Source organism: Pyrgilauda ruficollis, unplaced genomic scaffold, assembly GCF_017590135.1.
Source record: "Pyrgilauda ruficollis isolate IOZ18807 unplaced genomic scaffold, ASM1759013v1 scaffold21, whole genome shotgun sequence".
Taxonomy (NCBI): domain Eukaryota; kingdom Metazoa; phylum Chordata; class Aves; order Passeriformes; family Passeridae; genus Pyrgilauda; species Pyrgilauda ruficollis.
In genome coordinates, this window is record NW_024520318.1 from 7,442,647 (window position 1) to 7,466,295 (window position 23,649).

A 23,649-nucleotide genomic window follows, 5' to 3' on the forward strand; every position below is an offset into this window, starting at 1 on the left:
ACCCAGAAATAAAATGTTTCCTGTGAATTAGAAAGATACAGAATTGAATTAACTGGATGACTTTTCCCCATCTGTTTTTTTTATTTAATGTTGCCCTTTCCCATTCTCTGTAATTAGTGCACAGAAGTGACAATAGTCATATACCACACTCTTAGCTACAAGGATGTACCAACATTTTGAGCATTTTCCATTATTTTTTTTCAGTGACACTTTGAAAACTCGTAGCATCTTAACTCTGCTGAAGCCTATTATTTCTGTGAACTGAAGAGGCAATTTAAGGCACCTTTTTTGTTTGCAAACAATTTTCAAATATAACCTCACACTTTCTGAACTTTTCCCAAGGGCCTCATAAAATCAATAATTGTCCATTTTCCTCTAAGTGACTTTAAAATTGAAGGTCTCAGGATTTTAAATTCAGATCTGGATTTCAGGGTGCTCTCCATCAACACTGCTGCTCACAGGTACTCCCAGGCAGAATCTGTTTTCTTGCAGTGAGAGGAGATGTTTGGAAATGTAACACATTCCATGCTGAAGAGAGCACAATTTTCCTTTGGACTTTTCTTTAACTTGAATTTAGAGATTATGTTGCTGGATATTCCGTGCCCATGACACAGGGTTGGAACTAGATGGTCCTCAAGACCGCTGCCTCCCCAGCCATTCTCTGACACTGTGATGATTCCATGTCCCTTCCAACCCAGATCATTCTGTGATTCTGTGGTGTCTCATAAATATCTATGGTGCAGAAAGAATCTGCTCTTGATCACTGCTTCAAGTTTGACAGGAGCATGATTTGTTTTATTTTAAAGATGGGACATTAACACCATCTTGCCACATGTGCTTACAGACAGTCCTATGTTACCCTGATCTTAGGCAGGGATTTTTTCAGCAGGATTTTGTGACAGCTTGGCCGTAAATCAGTTCTACTGCAGAGGGTGATGAGACACTGAGCTGGTGACCCTGCTAGCTCTGGAGGTGGATGACAGGGACTAGAGGTACCAGACAGGTTATTCTGAGAGTATGAAAATAATATCTGCAGAGCAACCACTCCAAGCCTGAAGCTATTTATCCATAAGAAATGACTCTGTAAGGAAAACTGTTAAAACCTGTAGCAAACTTTGTATACAGCAAAAAGGGGAAGAATGTGATATCATTTCCACAAAGACATAAGAGCATGAGAAGTGTGGCTGAAAATTGAAGGTTCTTATAAAGTAGAGGTACAGTAGATAGTCCAAAAATCCATGACTCTACAGCCAAGAAAAAAGCCTAAAAGCCTTTTCTAGCTCAGTGTTGAAGTGAAAGCAGAGATTAGAAATAAAAAAGCAATTTATAATGAATAGGAAAAGGGACACTAACAACAATTGATATAGTTCAGAAGTTATGAAGTGTAGAAAGTTGATAACAGCCACTAAAGCATCCAGGATAAAGCCATGTGAAAGGACAATAATAAAGTTAGAAATGTATTTTTTTTTTTTTTTTATGAAGAGCAACACTGTAGCATAGTTGTGTTACTGGACAGAGATGAGGAAAAAACATTGGTTGGTGGTACACACAAAAGCAGTGGTATTTTTCTTTGTTCAGCAGAAAGGAGATCCCCAAAATAGGATATGCTTATATATGGGAATATTGACAGAGTTTTGGATGTCAGGAAGATGGTTAATGTTCTGTCAGTGCTCAGGATTATAGTGGTAAAAACAAGCTGATATATCCTGGGCAAAATAATGGAAGATTGGTGTTAGTTTGTTGGTTTGTTTCTCTCTGAAGACAGAGCAAAAACTATTAGGTTATTAGGTATAAATTCTGATGCTTCATCATTAAGCTCTGCTATTCTCTCCTAGCTGTGAATCCTATGCAGTGGTCAGAGAGTGGGAACAATTAAATATACGTTCCAATACAGTGTGGTAGAAAGGGGAATATACTTTTAAAAATGGCATATTGTGAATGGAAGTTGATTTTTTTGCTCTAGGTACTGAGTATTGGTTGGACTGATGACAAGTTGGTACTTTCAGGGTTCTGCATCCTAAAAGATATTGAGCATTGAGTAGGGAGCCTATGGTATTTAATGCTGAATAAAATGCTGTGTAACTACCTTAAAGACCTCAATGAGCAAAGTGAAAGGAAAAACTATTAGATTTTTAAATTTAGGTATTTGTATTTTGTTTCTGGTTGATATATCCAGTTTTGTGGTAACTGTGTGAAATATAATGGCACATGGTAATTGGGAAGATTCTTGGAGGCTATTCCCGTGCTGTTGTTTGGGTACTGGTACATGACTTTCTCTCCTGTGTTAAAATGCCTTTGGCTCATGATTCATCCACAAGGTCTGGAAGTGGCACAGGAGCCATTACCAGCAAGCACTTTGGCCATGGCCCTCCTGTTTCAGAGGGCAGGACAGTCAATAGTGTGTAGAGGGGCTGCTCTTCCTTGGTTGGCCTCAGTGTTAAAGAATTTACTCACTCAGACATAGCCAATGGTCTAAGGTTCTCTTTAAACCTCAAGCTTTAGGAAATAGAAGTGATCAAATGGTACGTCCCAGTTGGTGTGCTCTGATCCTACCAGCTGTGCTCCTCCGAAAAAAGGGATGAAATGATTAAGATCTGATTTATGCTCTGTCGTGGTACTGCTCTAGCTGTCAGACTAACTGTGCCAAGGCAGTAGGATTTGTCTGTAAGTGAACTGGAGTTCATTCTTCTTTTACATATATTGGTGCCAAGTGTTCTGCAACTCAGAGTGTATTTGTCTGATTTCTTTACTGTTTCTTCAGGGTGGGACTCCTCTATATTTAGATTTTTATTTTTTCTGGAGGCATAACCCGTTGAAATGCACAGCCACAAGGCCAGTGCAGTCGGCAATCAGCTGTATGCAGTTAAACCTAGAATATGCACAGTAGAAAAAATTGCACAAGGAAATACAGAGGAAAGTTGTGATGTAGTCAGACACATAAATGTCTCTGCAAGTTCCACCCTCACTTGCCATTTTACAGGAGTCTTACAGTGCTTTACAGTGATGAAGGCACTACAGGTATGAAGACCCCACAAGAGTCTTGGGAAGAGCTTTCAAGCACTTTTGCAGTTTACATAATCTAGAGCTGAAGAGTAGTACTGTGCCTTTTAGACCTCATTTTCCAGTAGAAGGAAGAGGATGACTAGAAAAAGATTGAGGATCTCTGGATAGTTTAAGATGAGTATTACTCTTTGCAACTAGGTTTCAAAGTGAGGGATATTGCATTAGCAGGGATCTGTAAGAATAGTCTTGATAAATCAACCTAATCTTGACTAGTGTTTATATCCAAGTAATCCAAGAATAACAATTCTTCTCTATATTTGTTTTTCATAATATTCTTGTAAGTGTTGAAAAGCTTATAAGGAAGCTTGAAGTTTAGCAGGACAAAAATTTTCACAACCAGTCTGAGGCTTCCCTTTAGCTCTACCAACAGGACATTCAGTTAGAGGTTTGTTTTGTTTGGGTTTTGGTGGGGAGTTGTGGTGCTTTTCTCAGCTGGGCTGGCACTTATGCTCACAGGTGCTTTTTCAAGTTTTATTAGTATGAAACTACTGAACTGCAAGTCTCAGAAAAGTGTTTTTCTTCCTTTGTGAGGTTTCAAGCAGTGTCACTTCTGATCCCACTCACAACTGTTCATGAGACCAAGCTGGGGTTTGGCATTTGCAGGCCTGAATGGAAATTCATTGGAATAAAAGGAAATAGTCAAGTCCAAATATTTAATGTTAAAAAGTACAGATATGCTATTTGTTCTAGGAACGTGTGAAAGTGAGAGAACATCTCTCTGGTAAATAAACCTTACTTTGCCCATCCCTTTTGGCAGTGGGATGAAATGCAGGCTGATTGTCAGCAGGAATGCCTTTCAGGACATACAATAGGTCATTGGAGACCTACTGAGTACTTTAACAAGTGTGTCAACTGGCATCAAGTGGTCAAGCGTAAGCCCATATCCTGGGATGCAGTAATTTGTTTTGTGTGCTGCTGATACGATAGAGATTGGGATTTGTGGTAGAAATAAGCTGTCCCCCAAAGTATCTTTAATATAAATTAAATTATATAAATTAACCATCCAAACACACTGAATGCCATCTGGGACAAATGGAAAATAACACATCTAGAAGTGATTATCTTGGGCAGAAGTGAGTGGAGCCACAGTTAGGGCAGTCACCTGGTTAATGATTCCTTTTGTTTAGCTCATTTTCTTGAGAGTTTATCCTTCAGCCTCTGCTCAAACACACAGTTCTGTTGAGCCACTACCTTCCTATACTCCTTGTTTCTCACCATATAGGTAAAATTGGCATTTTGACTAACTAAACAACAATTTTTGAATGTTTGAAGGAAAAACAAAAAGCAAGTTTTCAACAGTTATTTTCATTCCATCATAGTGACCTTGTGTTGTCCTTGTTTTTCATTCTCTTTTGCCACCTTTTAAAGTCTCAGCCAAAGATGTGGAGCTAAATTCAGCCCTGATGTAAAACAGCACAGTTTTTCTAAAGCTTTTAGTGTGTTCTGCTTTGATCCTGGAAAACTCACTTTTAAAAGGTGGGTATGACACAGTTTCTCCTCTGTAAGGAGCTGAATTTTTTTTTCTCCCCTGATGCTTATCATAGCAGCAAGGAAAGCACAAAATTGCCCTGGGAAGACATTTCAATAATCAAAAATCTTTCTTTTGTCACAACTAATTATCACAACTAATATTTTACTTGACTTTGGCTTCCAGAAAAGTCAGTGGGAGGAAACTTGCTTTGTTGTTTGGACCATTCTTTCAGAATATAGAGGAATTCTTATATTAAACACACTGGATTGATAATGAACTCAGGCAAGATGTCTGCATAATATCCTCTACTCTTCTCAAGAGATGAAGTGTAATATTTCAAAAGGTGGTAGAAGTTTGTGCAACTGGTATTTCAGAACTGATCACCAGCAGAAAAAAATAAGATAAAAATTAAGGTCCATTGTCTTAAGCTGGACCTTCCTTGTTTCTGTGATTTGTTAAACCAATGCTTCATTTTAAGGCAGATGAGGGTAGTATCTCTGTCTTCCATACAAATAAGATTTGAGCTGAGTGTAGATTCAAAAATCCTGTTGAGTTCCCAGGGGGATTCCAAGAGAAACAATGACTGGCAACAACTCACAGTTTTTGATGATGCTGAGAAAGGTGTGGTGGAAGAGGCTGTATAAATGTAAGAAGTGTTAATATGTTGTTTAGATCTCATGTCACTGGAAAATGCTTAACCCTTTATCTCAAAGTTAGCATGAAGATAGTTTGTGATATTAATTGCTTCACTTGTTAATTGGATTACCTCCAAATCTGCATGTCATTCAACAAAGACAGCCAGAAGTGGAATGACAAACCAATTTATGAGTAGAAAGGTATTTGGCAAGACTGCTTTCAGTCAAAATGTCCCTTTAATGAAATGCCATGGGGAGTAGTTGGTTAAGAGAACAAAGTCAGGTTTGTGGCAGGGCTGTCAGTAATTTGAGAGGCTGCACATCTCTGGAGCAGAATCTTGCAGAAAGGGTAATTGCAGTAAGTGTCAATCTTACATATCAAAAAAAGACATTGTGACCAAATGCCAGTATCATGTTCTGTGAGGTATCACAGTTCAAGAAGTAGCCCTGAAGCATTATGGTGTGTCAGATATCTGGACCCTTTGATTGGGAAGTGCTAAAATTTCCAAGAGTTCCAAAAGATGTTGCCAAGAGTTCAACTTGTTTTAATCCTATTTATTAAAGATCTAGGAAAGATGAGGACCTTGCCAAAGGAAGGGCTGCTGGCATTTATGAATTATGACTTATATTGCCAATAGTAAAATAGTGACATTGTAAAGGAGTACAGCAAACATCTTGGATCTTAAATTAGTGGGTTTTTTCCTTGCTGATGTCATGAGATGCCACATTCATGAACAAAGTGGAGTACAGCATAAATTAATAGTCTGTTATGGGAATTGGCTTCTGTTGCTGACAGTGATTAATGAAACTTTTAACTCAGCTCATGTGAAATATTTTCAGGCTTATAGAGACAGTGATACAACCACCAATCACACTAATGGGCTTCAGTATTCTTTGCACCCTACAACAGAATTCTTCGTCAGAGTTATCTTCAGCATATTTGTGATTACCTGGCTTTGCAGTACCACATTTTGTGTCCTTTAAGGATTGGAAAAATCATTTGGAAAGAGTTTGGAAACTCTTTCCAAGAGTAATGGTTGGAAAATATTTTTACTGCCCATTCACTTATTGATAGAAAATTTTATTTTCAATTTAAATGTAAGAAGTGTACCATGTATAATTTAGTTAGCATACACTGATGGTATGTTTATGAAATAAGTATAAGTTCTTAACCTCTGAATAATGAAAAATATGCCTAAAGATGAAACTGCATTACATATTCAAGTACTAAGTGTGCTTTTTTGCCTCTTGACATATCTTCAGACTGGGAAAAAAGTAAAGTGCTGAAAATAGAAAGCATTAATATTGTTGACAAGTAAACAAAAAGGAAGATTATAGCCCCACAGCTCAGAAAATTGTAGCAAATGCAGCCCTCAAGTTACAATGCAGATATAGTAGAAATGTATGTTTTCTACAGGAAAAGCTTAGAAAATGAGCATGACCTTTTAATGCACAATCACAATGTTTTTAATAATGGCACAGTATTAAGGTCCACTACTAAATTTCTTATAAAGGAGGAAGGTTCACCATATGTAGGGATTTCTCTTGTCTGATACAGTAAGTGTTGAAATAAGCATTTCTGTCAAAGGAACTTAAGCAGTCACAGAGAGCATTTTAAAAAAGAAGTGTAGCAGAAGTAACATGATTTTGAATATGTCTCTAAACATTATTTTCCTATTCATTCTGAGAGAAAATGTTTTAGTAATATGTTTAATTTCTTTTATTGCCCCTTTTTTCATGGATTTTAGGGGAGGTGGGGATTATTTTTGGTTTCTTGTTTCTTACATTCCCAGGGGTTTTATGGATCACTACATCTGTGAACTGGGTGGACAAATGATAAAGAAATTTGTGCAAACTGGTATTTCAGAACCAATCACCAGCATGAAATGTCTATTGGCTTAAGCTTGTCCTTTCCTCTTTCTGTAACTTGTCAAACTGGTATGCTCAAGTGATAGCCCTTATTCAATGGATTTTCACAGTAAAAGTATAACTTCTACACTTAGATAATATTAATTCTCATTCTAGGCAACAGGTACTGTCTACATGGAGATCAAATGAAGTGTTTACTTAAATTGGAAATTCACTTGCATTTTTATTGTAAAAGGTGAGGGGTTAATAATAGACATATATTGCAATAAATACTTAATTTTTCAGACTTCTGTTGACCCGTGACTTACTCTAGCTACAAGGACTGAAGTCAAGGAAAGATAGTGCTGTTCTACGTCTTTGACATTTCCAAGAAAGACAGTTGTGGAATCTGTGGAGCTTGAGAAACTGGTTGTTCTGTAGCCAAAATCTCATCAGTTCTGCCACATTAAAAGGTTTTTAAGTATCTTCCATTTCATGGGGGATAAATATTTGCATAAAATTTTATTTTATCACCTATATAGTAATTCAATTTTCATCTACAAATTAGATAATCCAAACCATGTCTCCAGTAGATTGAATTCCCTGCACTCACATGTGCTGTCATCTCCCACTCATGGGTGGTGGAGAAAAACTCCTTGGAACTTAGCTGGCAATAAAGCAGTCATGGTTTATTGTTACTTATGGGAGGAGCCAAATTGGTCAAGAGAAACCCTGTTGTCAGACCACAAATGGCATTTTTTCTGCTGGAAAAAAGCCAAAGCAAAAGGCTCCTAGCCAAATCCTTCTATTAACCAAAATCAGTTCCCCACACAGTCCCTCTCTGCCAAAATAAAACCCCACAGTCTGTTCTTACTATGATGCCACTGAAGTAGCAGCATGATTACTAAATTTTGTAACCAACAAGCAAACTTGAAAAAAAATGTTTTTGGATTGATGAGAGACCTGATAGAACTGAAGTATGTGCCAAAGGTTTGAATAGGCCTCAGAAGAGCTTTTTAGATCCAGCTCTCATGACATTAGGGTTTTCCTGGTGAGAATGTTTTGCTTTATCAGGCCAATGTTAAACAATAGGATTGGAAAGAAAGAAGCCAACACACACCTTGAAAAGGAGGATATGGGTATTTGGGCCATGGAGATTATGGGAAATAGGCAGTTTCCAGGTTTTTCTACCTGGCATTGATCATTCTTACCCAATTTTTTCCTCTTTCTTTTTCCATTGCATTTTCTTCCTGTGGGTGGCCCCATTTGGGTCATGATGCCTAATTTCAGAATTACTGTACTAAATGTTTGAATTTTGGTTTTTTTTTTTTTTTTTTTTTAATATTTAGTGTCAGCACACCTGAGTAAACTGCAAATGTTTGAAAAGCAGATTGAGTAATTAAAACCCAACTTACTGTATGTTTAGAAAATTTTTGTCACTAGTAGGTGGTAGCAAGGCGGGGGGAAGAAAATTATTGAGCAAGAAAGGGCTTGTCAAGGAGAGTAACGAGTTAGGAGATGGATAAACACAAGGTAAGTGATGAAAACAGTGACTGGTAAGAGTGTTGGCAAGAAATGAGCAATACATCACAGAAAATGTTTCATACAGAGGGATGGACTGATTGCTCAAGTTTCTGACTGTGTGACCTGTCACCCCAGGTATCTTCCAAACCACAGAAGATAGAATAAAGAGTTCTATTTTGTGTTTCAAATCCTTTTTAAAGCAAACAATTTTTTTAGTTATTATTTAAATATTAGGGAAATGTATTTGATAATCATCTGTCACTTCATCTGAATAATTAAAAATGCTTCATGCTTGAGCTGTTGGTGTGTCATCACTTTTTCAAATGATATCAAGTATAAATAAATTATATTAGTTACAATAAGATGCAGTTTTTGTTTTGATGCAAAAGACTGAAATGAAAATTAAAGGGGTGTTGCTTGACTAAAAGAGTGAGGTGCATGTTAGTCTAGAGCAGGCACTAGACTTTAACAGAGAAAGTGATAGTGAAGCAGATTAATGGATATTAATGCTCCCTTTGAGACAGTCCTAATAGAAAAGCACATCCATTTTTTTTCTATTTCAAAAGTTTGTCATTTCAATATCATGTAATGAGCACCAACTTTTCAATATGTCACATCCTACTTAACTAACTCACAGTGGTTTTGGAAATCTGTCAGTAAGAGTCATAGTTTAAGATCTGGAAATCTGAGCCTTACTGTGGAGGTAGAATGGTAAAGAAATGCTGTATTTACCTGGTATAAAAGTATATACCACAAACTTTGTTTTCTTTTGAGGGCTTCTTTTCTTAACTTGGGGTAATATTTTCATGGTAGTGATATACTTCAGCTCATCATTTTGCTGTATTATAGCTGGAGCAGTGACTGTGTTGTAACTTTTGGTGTAGATAAATTTTTTTTTCTATTTTTTTTCCATTTATTGTTCTCTACCTCAACCTTCTGAACTCAGAGTATTTGCACTGTCAGTTTTGTGCCTTTCAAACATTATCAATCAAGTTGCTGCTGACTTTGAATCTCAACATCTTATTGTTGGTATAAGAGGAATTACATCATCTATTGTCGGGTAAATGCTTGAGCTGCAACTTCTTCTCAAGGAGGCAAAATAATCCAAGGGATTTGGTTTTTTGTTTGGTTTTTTTTTTTTTTTTTTTTGGTACAAAAATCATAGTCACAGCATATTGGCAAATATCTTTCTCCTGGAAAGAGTTATTTTAAAACATACCTTGCTAACATCAAAACATTTAAAGCAATTAAAAGCTTTGTATCTTGCTTCCCCTGAGACCCAGCTGGCTGCAGCAAGTTGAATTACCAGGTTAGCAGCATGTCTTTGTGAGCCTGGGGAGTCTCAGATGTGGTACCTGACAGAAAGCAATAGTGTGAATCCAAGGTGTGATGATGTGGAGTAGCAGCATTATTATGCTGAAGACATCTGGTTTGTCCATCAGCCTCAAAGGACACAAATGTATTCACGTTGTTCCTGGCTGCTGCTTATCCATACCCTCTGGAAGCCATGTGGTGGTGGAGGCTCTTCAGCAATCAGGTTTAGTACTTTTCTGGTCTCACCCCATCAGGTTTTGTTCCCAAAGGTTTAAGGTGTCTCCCTTTCCTCACTGCAGCTGCTATTGTTTTCTGGTAAGGTTGCCTGGTCATGGAGAGCAACCCATCTTTTCCTGGTCTGCAGTAACTTTAAAAGTGTTTTAAGGTGAACTTCTGTATCTATTTCCTCTCTTGAAAAGCAACCTTGATTCTACCTTCACACATGCTTCTCAGGTATGTGATAATACTATATGACACTGAAATCAATAATCATCACCTTCTTGTGTATATACATTGAATTTTATGGCTAAGGAAAACCATGCATTCATTTTTGCTTTCTAGTCCAGGATGATATAGTCTTCTGGAATGTTGTTTTTGGAAACCCCAGCGACAGCAGACTTGTGCAATAGAGCTGAGTGACAAATGATGTGTGGGGAAAAGCAGTGGAAGGATGTCCTGTTGGTGTATCCCTGAGAAAATCCCCTTTTACGCACGGGCAGCTGCAGTGTCTTCCCTCCTGCATGTCAGTTTGTAATCAGCAGAACAATAGAAGTCTGTCAGTGGCTCTAAGCACAGTAGGTCAGATACTTTGATAAGCATATATCTGCCTTGGCTAAGTAACAGCTACAACCTAAGCATTTAAATCCTGGTAGCATCCACAGGAGGTGCCTTCTGGCAGCAGGGTAGCGGGATGAGGCCCTAACACTGCCTCTGCTATTCCAGAGCTGTTGTGGCTGCAATGGGGCACCCAGCTGAGCTCTCCTCAGGCTCTGGGGTGGTGAACAGGCTGCCTGATCAACTCAGGGTGTATCTACGGGACAATGAAAAAAGGAAGATTAGAAGATTGCAGCTGAAGTCGTGTGCCTTGTCCTGGTTGTTGAGGAAGCAGACAAGAAAGTTGCAGCTCTGTGCAACCTCTTGGTTACCTGTGTATTATTCTTCTCAGATCACCAGCCTCTCTATGCATGCAGTTGCTCCCAGGTCCACTTATCCCCATATAAAACTAGTGAACGAAAATGTTTGGGCTAATATCTTTCTCTAACCCAGACTTTTGAGGCACAGAGGCACTGCAGGAGATGAGCAGAGTGGTGTTTCCCAGGGCTGCAGCCTGGCCATCACAGCACCTAAGCCACTCTGACCCACCAAAGCAGAGAGCAAAGCCCAGCTTGCCTGTCCCAGTGCTCCTTTACTGATGGCTATTATGTTAACGTGAGGGCAGAACTCTTTCCTCTACATTAAAAAAACCCCTTCCCCCTGCATGCCTCTCTCCTATTTAATTTCTTTCTATAAAAACCTCTGCAGTAAAATGAATGTGGCAGATGTCTACTCTTCTGAAAAAAGATTATGCTTTGAAGCCACACAGTAGCCTCACTTTTCACAGCATTAATGATGTGGACTAAGCTTCAGGAATTGTATTTAAAAAATACTCCAAATAGAAGAGGTCTATTCAGCTGCTAAGCACACCCATATTTTTAATAGCTAACGTGAGTGTGTACACACATACAGAGAGAGTTCTTTTCAATCCTTCTTTTTCCTAGATGTGAGTACAGATTTGAGCACAGGCCGATTTTTTTCCTTTTTTTTTTTTTTTCATTTTATGGCTTTAAATAATCAGAAATTTTTTTCTTTGATATACGCAAGCAGTTGCAGTGGTGGGACTTGCTGGGTGCTCCCTGGAGGATGCCCCTGTGGCAGGAAGTGCACTGCTTTTGCTGGGAGCTGCCTGGTGCAGTCTCTCCTCAGGGACAAGGTGTTTACCAGCAGCACCACAGTGCCGCCAGCATTGTCTTCACTAAACCTGCACACTTGTGACCTTTTTCCTAAGTAATTGTTTTCACGGGATTTCAGCATTTGATAATAAAAACTTGATATTTTCAGGCATCATTTGGAAAACAAACACTTCCCAAACAAATTATGCTGATGTGTCAATGACTTGACTTGGAAACTCTTCCCAATGCTTGGACTCAGCTTGCAGGGTTTCTTTAACTTCTCTGTGTTTGACAAGTGTCTTTCCTTACTGGGACCTGAGGCTCCTGTCTTGTGCTTTATTTTGCTGTCTTGGAAGTTGGTGCTTTTGCACTGTTGAGATGATGTGCTTCAGAGGGGGTGAAATCATCTGAAATCGGCCACTGTCTCTTTGTGAAGGTGCTCTGGGATCCCTGAGGCTCAAGGCAGCCCAGGGACCTCAGGGTCTTCTAAAGTGAACTGCAACAACTTTTTGACTTAGGTTTGGAAAAAGAAAAAACAAAAACAACAACAAAAAGCAACAATCCCAAACTGAAAAAATAACTTTGAAAAGTTGAACCAAAAAGTTTTCCAGGGGGATAAAAGCCCAGTTACAAATATCTGTGCTTCAGCAGTGGCAGCTTCACTGTGTCTCAGTGTCCTTGCTAAGAGCCAGAGGAGACAAATTTGGTTTGTTCATTACTGCCCTAGGTAAGAGAAAAATAAATGTAAAAAACTCACAGAAAATGCAATTTATCTTCATAGGAGTCCATTTATATTAAATAGAGGAAAGCCAATCTTTTTCGTGCTCTAGTGTTTCTGTAATTCTGTAGCAACTGACCTAATTTTCATGCACAGTAGATGAAGTTAAAATTAAATACAAATAATTTTCTTTTGTATTGGTTTTGTTTTTCTTTAGGAGGCAATGTTTTAATGCCCTAAAAATCAGTTCTGTCTAAATGCTAATTTAGTATTTACAGGTTCTCTGGTCTTTTGGATTTGTGTCTTTCTTCGTTGCTTTTATTTTCTTTTTTGTTTTTTTTCTTGTTGATAGTGCCTCTATAGATAAACCCCTCCCCTCTTATTATTTAATTTTTTTTCTTTAAATCTGACTCAGGCACGAGTGTAGGTGGCCCTAAAATATGAATACTAAACTGTGACGCTTTAATATATTAGACACAGACTACATCATCTCATTCCAAACAAACAAAAAAATAGAAAAAAAAATCTAAAGTTTATTCTTTCTACTATACAAAAAAATCAGCCAGGCTGTGGACTTTTGAAAGCTTTGGGTACATGATCTTTATGTATTCATATTTTCTGTATTTGGTGATACATTTTGCTGCTCTGTTCTCAGAAGTTAACAGAATCACATAGGTTATTACGTTTTAATTTTAGTGGCAAAAAATTCATTGTTTAGTGTGAACTGAAAGTAATACAGGAGAAAACTAATGAATAGTATTAATGAATAATAGTTTCAATGACTGTTTTTAACCACTTATGATATTTTTATATGTTGTAGAATCCAGTGCTCTGCAAGTATTCAGTTATGTGGACATTAGACTGGAGAATTTTGTCCCACATATTAATGTAGCTAAAACATTGATACAGCAATGATACAGTGCACAAGTGGAAGGTAGTATTAGTGGTTCCGTAGATTTTTTTTTTTTAAATTCTATAACTTCTCATCAAATATATGTTGCATAAACTTTCAGTACCATTTTTCACAGTTGTGAACATTTTGAATAGACCAAAGAAATTTGGAAAGTAAATGAAGCTCTAACATTTCACCAATTACTTCTAATCGATTTATTCTCTGGTGCATGCAAGATTTAGTGGCAAAGTTTTCTGGTTAATCAGAAATTTTACAAATTGGATTGTTTATCTGTAGAAAACTGGCTGTGTAAATGCAAGTTCTGGTAAGACCATTTTAGACCTCCTGCAAGGGACTTAAGAGTGACCTGAGAGCTTTTTAGGGAAGTATTTATGCAGGCCATCATTTTACTTCTTCAAAACCAAACAATCTGAAGTGCTTTTGCGATGCAGAGTTTGGAACAGAAATTGTTAAAGGCGGTCAGAAACTCCACTTGGAGAAATTGTTTTGAGCAGTCTCTGAAATGCTGGGAAGCAGCGTTTGCATGTACCCTGTTATTGCCTCCATTTGAAAGGGATGCACTTGTTTGTAAGAGCTGCTGGGCTCGGTTCTGCCAAGCTGAGTTCTAGGTAACCCACGGAGACTTCCCAGAAAGCTGAGAGTGTGTTTCTTTGTTCCAGGGTATTGTGAAAGGGAATCAGCAAGGGCCTCTGGCTAAAAAATGTAAGCTGACCTGCAGTATGCAAGTGCAGGAGGTCAGCCATTTGATGTGGCATATATCTTCGGGCCATTCGAATAACTTCATAGCTGGGTCTCAAAATGTGACTTCCTGCGGCTGTGACCCATGGACCTTTCAAGTACAGTGGAAGTCTTGATAGATCAGTCGTGCAGTTTCCAGGACTCTCAAAAATCATTTGCTTCTCAGCTGGTTTTCTGGTGTTTGAAACATTAAGACAATCATCTAGCACTTTTCCTTCTCTTGTGAAGTGAAGTGCATTTTATTAAAATACATATTTTGTAAAATTTTAATAAAGCAGCTCATACTTTTTCAAGGCTAGACAATACTTTGAAAACTGGTTCCAAATCTCTGGCCTCAATATATGAATACTAATTGTATCTTATCTACTGTCGGTTATTGAAATCCCAACCAGTAGGAAAGCTAATCTGACATCTCCATTCACATACACCTTCTTTTGAGCCTCTTTACAATTCAGTCAGTGCTATCAATGATTAAATATCCCAGTCCCTACAGTTTCAACCTTTTTTTTATCCCTTAACTTTTCTTTTTGGTTGTTACCTTCAGTTAGTGAACAGCTCATTTCTGAGCAAAGACATTGTGAAATTCACTTAAAATGACTGTTTGAAGATTTTATTAAAAATATATCTCTGTGGACAGACTCTGTCCTTCATTACAACAATAGAAATCCCCATTGTCTTCAGCACTATCACTCCAAATTTGCAGGAAGTTTAGAATCCAAACTGAAAGATGTGAAATACTTTTGAATATGTGAGCCATCAATTGAGAACAGCACAGGTGTTTGTTTTCACTGTGACTGATTTTGCTCACAACTAACATATAATTATGGAGTCCATTCTTAGGCAGATGTGTACAATCCTTTAAGAGATCAAAGCAGATGGACCCAGGTCACTGAGATTAGAATTTGACCCTATTAGTACAATAATGGTTAAAATTATATGTAGTTTGTTTGCATTTTCCAGAGCTTGCATTTCAATGGGTTTATACAAGTTATTTCTAAATTGAATAATTCTTGCCTAATTTCACTTTCTGTGTTCAGCTTTAAGTACATTTTACAGTGTAAGTGCAAAGCCAAATTGTCTACAGTCCTCATCGTTTTACAGTCAAATCACAGATTCAGGCCTAGGACAATCTCAAAGTGTATGCTGGAAAGTTTCAAAAAATTACTACAGTCCTTGAACCTTTGACCCACTGGTGTGGACTTTGCAATGAAAAATGCAACCAGCTATATCTTTTCTGTTTAAGTGACTTCTGTTGACTGTTTGTCCACCCTGTATTTATATGCTCATTTTCAAGCACCCCTATTTTTATATCATGGCAGTAAAGAGAGGAATTAAGTTGAACAGAGACCTTTTTGCTGAAACCTTACAAAGGAGCAGGTACTTGACTCCTGCATAGGGAAGCAAGGTTTTCTGTTTCTTTGTGATGACTCACTGTGTGTCAGATAATGGAATCCTATTAGTGCCACCACGGGAGCATTAAGAAGGTTTGAGCGGGGAGAGGAAAAAATGAGGACAAAGAGATTTTTTTTTTAAAGAAAAATCAACTTTTGAGAAATACTAGAGGAAGTCTTTGTTTTAAGTTAAAGTTAACAGTGAAGCTGAAGGCTGGCAAATGGGTGAATTTGGACTCTGTCCACTCTGTGTATACAGTTTGCTTGGAACATGGAAGAATCCCATTGCTTACAAGCAATTTGAAATGTGTTAACTTACAGCAGTCCTGCTGATCTATTGTTTGTTTGTTTGTTTAGCATTTTCACTTCTTAACCATGAAGCATCAAAGTCTGGGCTCCAACCCAGTGTTTTGGGAGCCAAGCTAGCTGAAGGAGTTTGCTTTGTCTTTCATGACATATAACCCTGCTCTGTTTCTGCAGGATTTATCTCATATGTCTGCATGAGCCCTGAGATGCATTTTTCCTGTACAAGTGCACCAGTGGGTGCACAGTCAGTGTCATCAGCTGTGGGTGTTTTTCTCTCTGAGTTTACAGAAATACTTAATGTTTCTCTTCAAGTCATAACTTTTGGAGTCACGTGTTGACATGACAGTCTGAGCTTTCATTTAATGAAAGTGGTGAATTTTTCACCATTTTAGTTTCCAAGCAAACATTAACCAAAGAGAATCTGTAATTGTAGGTCTTAGGAGTTGTAGGAAAATTTTGTGACTTTTGGTAGATGTAGGTCATGATATTTAAATTTCAAGACAAGTGGTTCAATGTAGAACAAACTGGTCACTCATAGTCAGAAGCCTTCGCTGGTATAAAGAAAGTATTGTAAATCCATGCAAACTGTGCCAGTTGGGTGAAGAGGATCTAAATTTAGGATACTGAGAAGAGGATCCCGATTTGCATTTTGGTTTTTGATACATGTGTATACTATTAAACTGCAGTACACTACAAATATTTGCATTTTACTTGCATAAGAAGCACACCTAAAGACAGGTTTCAGCAGTCAGATTTGAACTCAGACTTTCTCTAGTTGCACAGGGAACACGTGCATACTGCTTTTTAAAATCTGTTTATTTGGCTGTGACTGCATGTTCTGCTCCTTGTTTAAGTATAATGATCACTGCCACAGATTATAGGGCCAGGTCTCAGGAAAATGTTTTTAAATATACCAAGACAATAAGGGAAAAAATATGTTTATTTGAGAACAAGTACCCATTTACAACGTTTTGTGAAAACTGGTGATTTAAAAATGGCTGATCGTTACAAAATAAGAAAATTAAGATGATCTCCCTCCCCCCAAATGTATAGGAATTTTGCATTTAGTTGTGACTTGACACATGTTCCAAAGTGTGTAATTCAGACTGTGGCTGGAAACATCACTGGAAGCAGACCTGGGTTGTCATGTTTCATTACAGCTATTGAACTGTCGCAGGCGTGCTATTATGCGGTAATGAAAGGGGTCTTCTCATTCTCTTTTCAACTGGCAAATCTAGGAAAGATACCATATGTCATTAGTCCTGGCACAGATTCTACCAAAAGAAATTTCCAAAGCACTAAAATATATGCAAGGCCTTTTCCCTTGAAAAGACAAAGAGATTGCATTTTTGTCCTGCTGAATCTCTATGTTTCACTGGGGTGTATAATGGTTACAGGTCAGGTAAAATATGATTTCTATTACATCTCATATTTTGGAGGATGATCCAGGTTAAGGTTGTGTTGGTCCATAAGGGCAGGATTTGGCCCCACATGCAGAACCTGTAATTTAAATGCTGCCCAGCACCCTGTGAGTGTGCTGCTCCTTGCTGAGCACCTCTGGGCCAGGGGTGCCTAACTGTGGGAAACACCTGGCTGGGATCTTAGGCAGAAAGTAAATTCTCTGGAATTTGAGTTTTGCTGGTGCTTTATTCATTGTCGTATGTGGGGAAAAAAATAAACCTGTGCTTGTGAAAGTAACAAGTGAATCACAGTGGTGGCATTATTGGGCCTCTGAGAGTGAGGTCTAAACCAGCCTCCTTCCTTCAACCTGACTGGCAATTCTACACTTGCTTCAACTTGCCAAGGTAATGCCTTCTGTAACAAATGTGAATCAGGCATTAAAATCTCTAATCTTCTTCTTGAGAAATCATTCAAACAGATGGATATTGCAAGGTTGTTTAGAAAAGATTAATATGGCCTTCATTTAATTGCTAAAATATGTATGAAGTAGATCAAAAGTCCTGGCATTCAGTATGAAGTACTTTCAAAAATGTAGATGTCTTATCAAGGATGTTTATTCCTCCTCTTCTGCAAAGCTGAATTCTGCAGGAAGTACACTCCTTGACTAACTTTTCCTTATGACAGCAATATCTTCCTGATGGTAAAGATTTAATGATATATTAATCTCTTAATTTAAGTTTTTCTGTGAAGGTGGTAGTGTCTTCAAGTCTTTTGAATGCCTTCTCTTGCTTTCAAAATCCTGCAATATACCAACCTACCTACCTAGAGAATGAGTAACATCTGTAAGTGCATTGGGTTGATTCTGTTAAATGGGACTGCATCCTGAAGAAACATCATTTTGTTTCAACCATTTGAAACTGAGCCAATCCAGATGGAATTTGGAAATGTACCATAAAAAGCTCACTTTGGAATCTTAACTGATAATGTGGTAATGAGAGATGATTTTGTGACCATGGCCAACGCGACTTTATGCTGAGCTTGTTAGAAATACTGCTTTTATTGCTGATGGGCTGCAATTTCAGAAATGGGCAGATGCTGTGTTCTTCATGCAGGCTCTCTATTAAAGGCAAAAGAAAAAAATCTTTTGCAGGGTTACAGCCATTTTGTTTCTTGCTTTTTTATTTTGGTTGGGTTTTTTGTTGTTTCATTTGGTTTTTTTAACTGGAATTAAAGCCCCTATAGGCAGCAGCAGGATGTTGAGTCTGTATGACTCTATGGGTCTGCTTTGACAAAATGCTCATTTTCCCACATAATTGCCTTCAGTGAGGGTGGCTAGTAGTAGATTTTTAGGGAAGCCACCTTCTGGAAGTCAAGGATTTAAAGAATTCCTCAGATGCATGTTGCCACTGATCCAGTGCATCAGTCATACTTGACAGGCATGTCTTCTCATTAATTTGTTTAATCAATGCTGGAGCCAACCTCTATTTTGGCTTCAAGAGCATTACATTGCCTTGCACAACTGAGCTCTGCATATCGATGCACTGGCCATATGGACCTGCCTTATTTGGCTTCCAAATTCATAGGAAAATATAAGGACAATTCATGGGTGGGAAGCAGAAATGTAGATGAAACAAATTTAGAGGAAAAAACACTGAAAAAATGGTGAATTTCTTACGCTCTAGATCACCAATCATCATCCAAAAGAATACTAAGTAGCAAGTGAAAGTTGTTGCAAGGCCAAGACAGAATTAATTATTTGGCAATGACAGCCCAAAATGGGTACAGAACCACGGTGCATCCTCATATTTCTTTAGGAGCTGGCTACTTTCAATATTAAAAAAAAAAAAAAAAAAAAAAAAAGAACAAAAAGACAGAAGGGGAAAGGAAGAGAGGCAATTTATCCTTGTTAGTAACACTGGTTAACAATGTCATGTTGTCTGATATTCATTTTCAGAAACATTGGAGAATTCACATCTATAGTACTATATCATGAGGATAGGTTTGACTCATGTGTTAGGATAAGAGGGAGTGCCTCTATTTGTATTAGCTGGAGGAGGATTGTGAACTATTATCTTACTTTGTTATCTGAGCTAGGAGTGTACAAGGAAGTTTCTTCTACTAATGGTTGAGCCGCTCTTCAGATAAAGCTCTCCACAGGATCCCTGTAGCCCTAATTAATCAGCTGTTAAAACAGTAGGTGATAGACAGGCTTGCTTTAAGTTTGAATTGCCTGCAATCAGAGATAACAGGTGAGTCCCATTTGGCAGTGAGATATGGAAGTAGAAGAGTGATCTGTTATCAAAATGAGTATGGCATTCAAATCAAAACTGAAGCTTGCAGAAGGAACTAGAGAAGTAAAATAAGAGGGAATCTTTTTTACTTTGAAGGGTCAAAATACCTTCACTTTGGTGACAGCTTTAGACAGGTCTGAATCCGTTTTGTAAACCTTTATACTAAGTGCATGCATCATCAAAATAAATTCAGGCTGCTGGAGAACACTTGTCATTCCAGTAATTGTTGGAATCATTGGCAGGTGGCACTAACAAGGCCCTGCAGCAGTGGCTGCTGCCACAGGACAGGCTCTGGCCAGCACACCCAGCCAGCCCGGGAGCTGCAGGTTAAATGGCTGTGCTTGAGTCAGGAATTTAAGGTGTTTCTTTCTGTGTCACTGCCCTAACCATCAGGATGTAGAGCAACTTCTTTCCTTATTCAGTTAATATTTAAGAAATTATGCAGAATAGGAGAGCACCAGAGGTGAAATGGGAATATTTTATCCCAGAAGGTGGGTCACTTACACAGGTGTTATGGCAGATCTGGGCTTGAGTCCTGCTCTGCTGGATTTACAGCCACAATGAATAACCCTTTCTCACTTTCAGCATTATAAAACAGACAAATTGGTGGGAAAATGGCAAAATTTTAGGGCAGTAGGTACCTGTTTTATTTTAAAACATTTTCTTTTTTGCTTGTTTGTACTACATGAATGATCAGAAGCATCTCTCAGGACTTGTGCCACAGCTAGTTGCTCCACAAATACTGAGAAAAACCTTCTTAGTCTAGATTCAATTTACATTTTAAATTCTGTGTTAGTAACAAGAGGGTACCTGCTTCAGGAGGTGTTCAGAGTGCCTGAGAGATGGATCTCTCTAAAAATGACCAAATGTCTTTCAGCCTGGTCATTGCTTGATAGTCCCATGTTCACAGCAGGACAGAAGTCACCCTAAACCAGAAATACTGTTTATTTTCTTTGACTCCTCTGTATGTAGGTGAATATTCTTCCATGTCCCCATTGTTTAATCTTAAGACTGATGCCTATCAGTGCTCCAGGAGTTGAGTTACCACTTGTCTCATACAGATGAAAGCAAGTCACTGATCATGTAATAGTCACAAATAGGCCAGCAGCATGGGCAATAGCCTTTTCTTCAGCTCACATATCCTTTTGGGTTTTTTAAACTGGGCTCCAGAGCTCAGTAGATGTCTTAACTATCACTGGAAATCTCTGTAACCATAATCAGTTCATGCTCATTTGCATATGAGCATTCTTTCTTGGATGTCTCTCTCACTGGGATACAGAGTTCTGTTTTCCACCTTCACTACGGGCATATATTGTCTTTCTTTTGCCTTCCATGTTCTATGGTATATGAAACCTTTGTTTATTGGCTCTTACCTCTTCTAGAAACTATGTCCTTTTCCTGCTCTAGTACTTGTCATTGCTTTCCAAATCTGGGGGCTTGTTCAGCTGTCCTTTTTGTGTGGAGGCATGTTTCCATTGGATAACCGTTCTTTTTCCTGTGAATCTTTACATGTGCATGCCACTGTTTTCAGCTATGACTATAAAATTTCTGCTCTTTTTTTTCCCACCCATAAGCCCTATTCCGTCTGCAAAGTTTCATTCTGTTTTGGATGATGCTTCTCATCAAATACCTCTATCTGATGTTCCAGCGTTTTAGATGTTATTTTTGACACCTGAGTTTGACTTGCTCCTAATTCTTTTTCACTGATTAAATGATAAGGAAAAAAAAAGTTTTAACTTTCTGCTTTGCTTTTCATCCCTCAATGTTCAGCTCTCTGTACCGATTCAAGTCTCAGCTCTGCTGTGCCCTCAGGTGTACTTCTGAAAATCCAGCATCCTGGTGGCCACTCCTTTTGATGCAATGTGTTTGCTCTGTTTCAAGGTGCTGCTTGGCCCCTCAGATAATCATGCTTCTTTTCTTGTGGAGGCTCTTTTAGGTTGACTGCTTCCTGCATGTATCGCCTACCACCTGGTGGGTAATAATATGAGCGTACTTCATGTTTCTAAAATTAAATTCTCTTTTATTCAGAAAACTCTTTAGAGAGCTATTGCAATTCATTTGCTGCTGCTGTAGTAGCCATGTGCAGGTTAACCAGCTCTGCAGGGTACAGGTCCAGCTTTCTCCCAGGGGCAATCCAGGTTCCACATCGGTCGCTACCCAAGGAGCCTGCAGCTGCTCAGGGGCAGATCAGCAGAACACCCATTTCACAGATTTCCTCTCCAGTTCAATACATAGTGCTCCCAGGTGTCACTGACTAGATTTTCAATAGCCTTCCTCTGCCTGGGATCCAGTTGGAAGAAGAGTGACTGTACAAAAATCACCCTGCCTTAATACACAGTAAAGTGCAGGAGGGATGCAGACCTCACTCCTGTGAGCCCACAGGTGTGTGACTGATGTGATGTCCCTGTTCCTGCCAGGCATTCAGAGCAGGTTTACCCACTGCTGTTAAAAAACCACACTTTCAGGGCTTGTATTTTGCTTCCACTTTAGTTATACACCATGGAATGAAACAGTAACACTTGGAAGTCTAATATTCCTATTTATACATTTAACCATTAACTAGACATGTACATACATGTGTGTGCACACACACAGAGGCTATATTAAAGACATATTACAAGAAACATTTCCAGCACAGGGATTTAGCTGTGTGAATCCCATTAACAATAATGGGAGTTGTTCCCCTAAATCCCCATGTATCTCGTTAAAATATACCTATTAGTGACAGGCTGAAGCCTACAAAACCCAGCAGCTTCCAAGTTAAAACTGAAACTTCATCATTAACTTACCCTATTGTGCCTAGGTAATACAACACCCTTTAACTTCTCAAATTCAAAGGTGTCTTTTCTCCATTGAACTTAAAACAAATCTTGTCTTGTTAATACAATAGGTTCTGCTATAGATAGCCTGGTCTGTAACTCTTGATCATGTTGGAAATGTTTTCTCTCTCAAGCAATACCATCTATGAAGGGACAGTGTTACCAAAATATCTTTAAAACATTTAGGAGAAGTAGAATATAAAATATAAATGGACTAATGCATTTGCTAAATGCAGATCATAACATTGAAGTATGACAGTGATGAAATGTCAGATACTGAATTATTGTTCTTGGCATTTTTTAAAATAAAGAATTCTCAATGTATAAAACACAAGTCACTCCAGATGAATGAATATCTAAGGAAACCAGATACGTGAAGGAAACTTTATTTACAGTAAACTCATTTATCAATGTCATTATGACAGAAGGAAACCTTAAGCTGTGTGCTCCAAGCATTCCCCAGTGCATTCTAGACAAGAAGAGGCTGTATCTGTGTGTGATGAAGGTCTGCACTGTCCATGGCGTAGAGCATTCTAGAGATGATGAAGCTAAGGGTGAATGAGCTGGCTTGACTGTCCACTGTAGAATTGCCTTTCCTGAGAGCTATTCCTGAGTTATTGAAGAGGGTGATTTAGAGTGAAGTAGCATGTGTGGAAGTCTGTACTAATGCTGTAGTGTTGTTTCTGATATGTGAAACGAGCTCACTTGCTGTTGGCTCAGGTAACTGCACTGCAGATGTAATAGAAGACCATGCTTTTATACCTTTGATAATGGTATAACTTTCTCAGCTTTGATAGGAAGCTGAAATAAGGAGTGCCAGCAAAAACTGGATCAGCAGTGGTGTATAGTGGTGAAATATTTGGAACAAACCTGCATTAAATATAATTTTCTCTGGGTTTAGCAGCAAAGATAAAGGGGTTACAGTGAATGTGAGTATCAGATCCAGTAAGTCCTCCTCGTTTTGAGTTGAGCATGGCCCAAAAATAGACACCTATGCAGCCCCACTTCTGTTGCTTTCAATTTTCACTGCAACGGAAACTGTCCTTTACATCTGGGCTGGAAGCAGTGGGTGAAAATACTGTCCCATGCAAGAAGAAAATATGGTAATTACACTGTATGTGTGTGTTTATTTCCTCCTTGCCTTCTCCAGTATAGATCTCTGTTTTGATATATTGCAAATAATTTTTCTGGCTCTGGGGCCCTCTGTGGTCCTTGTTAACCTGTGACCAGAACTCCAGATCTCAACAAAATGCACTCCCTGCTAGAGCAGCACATGAGTCTGTTGGGTC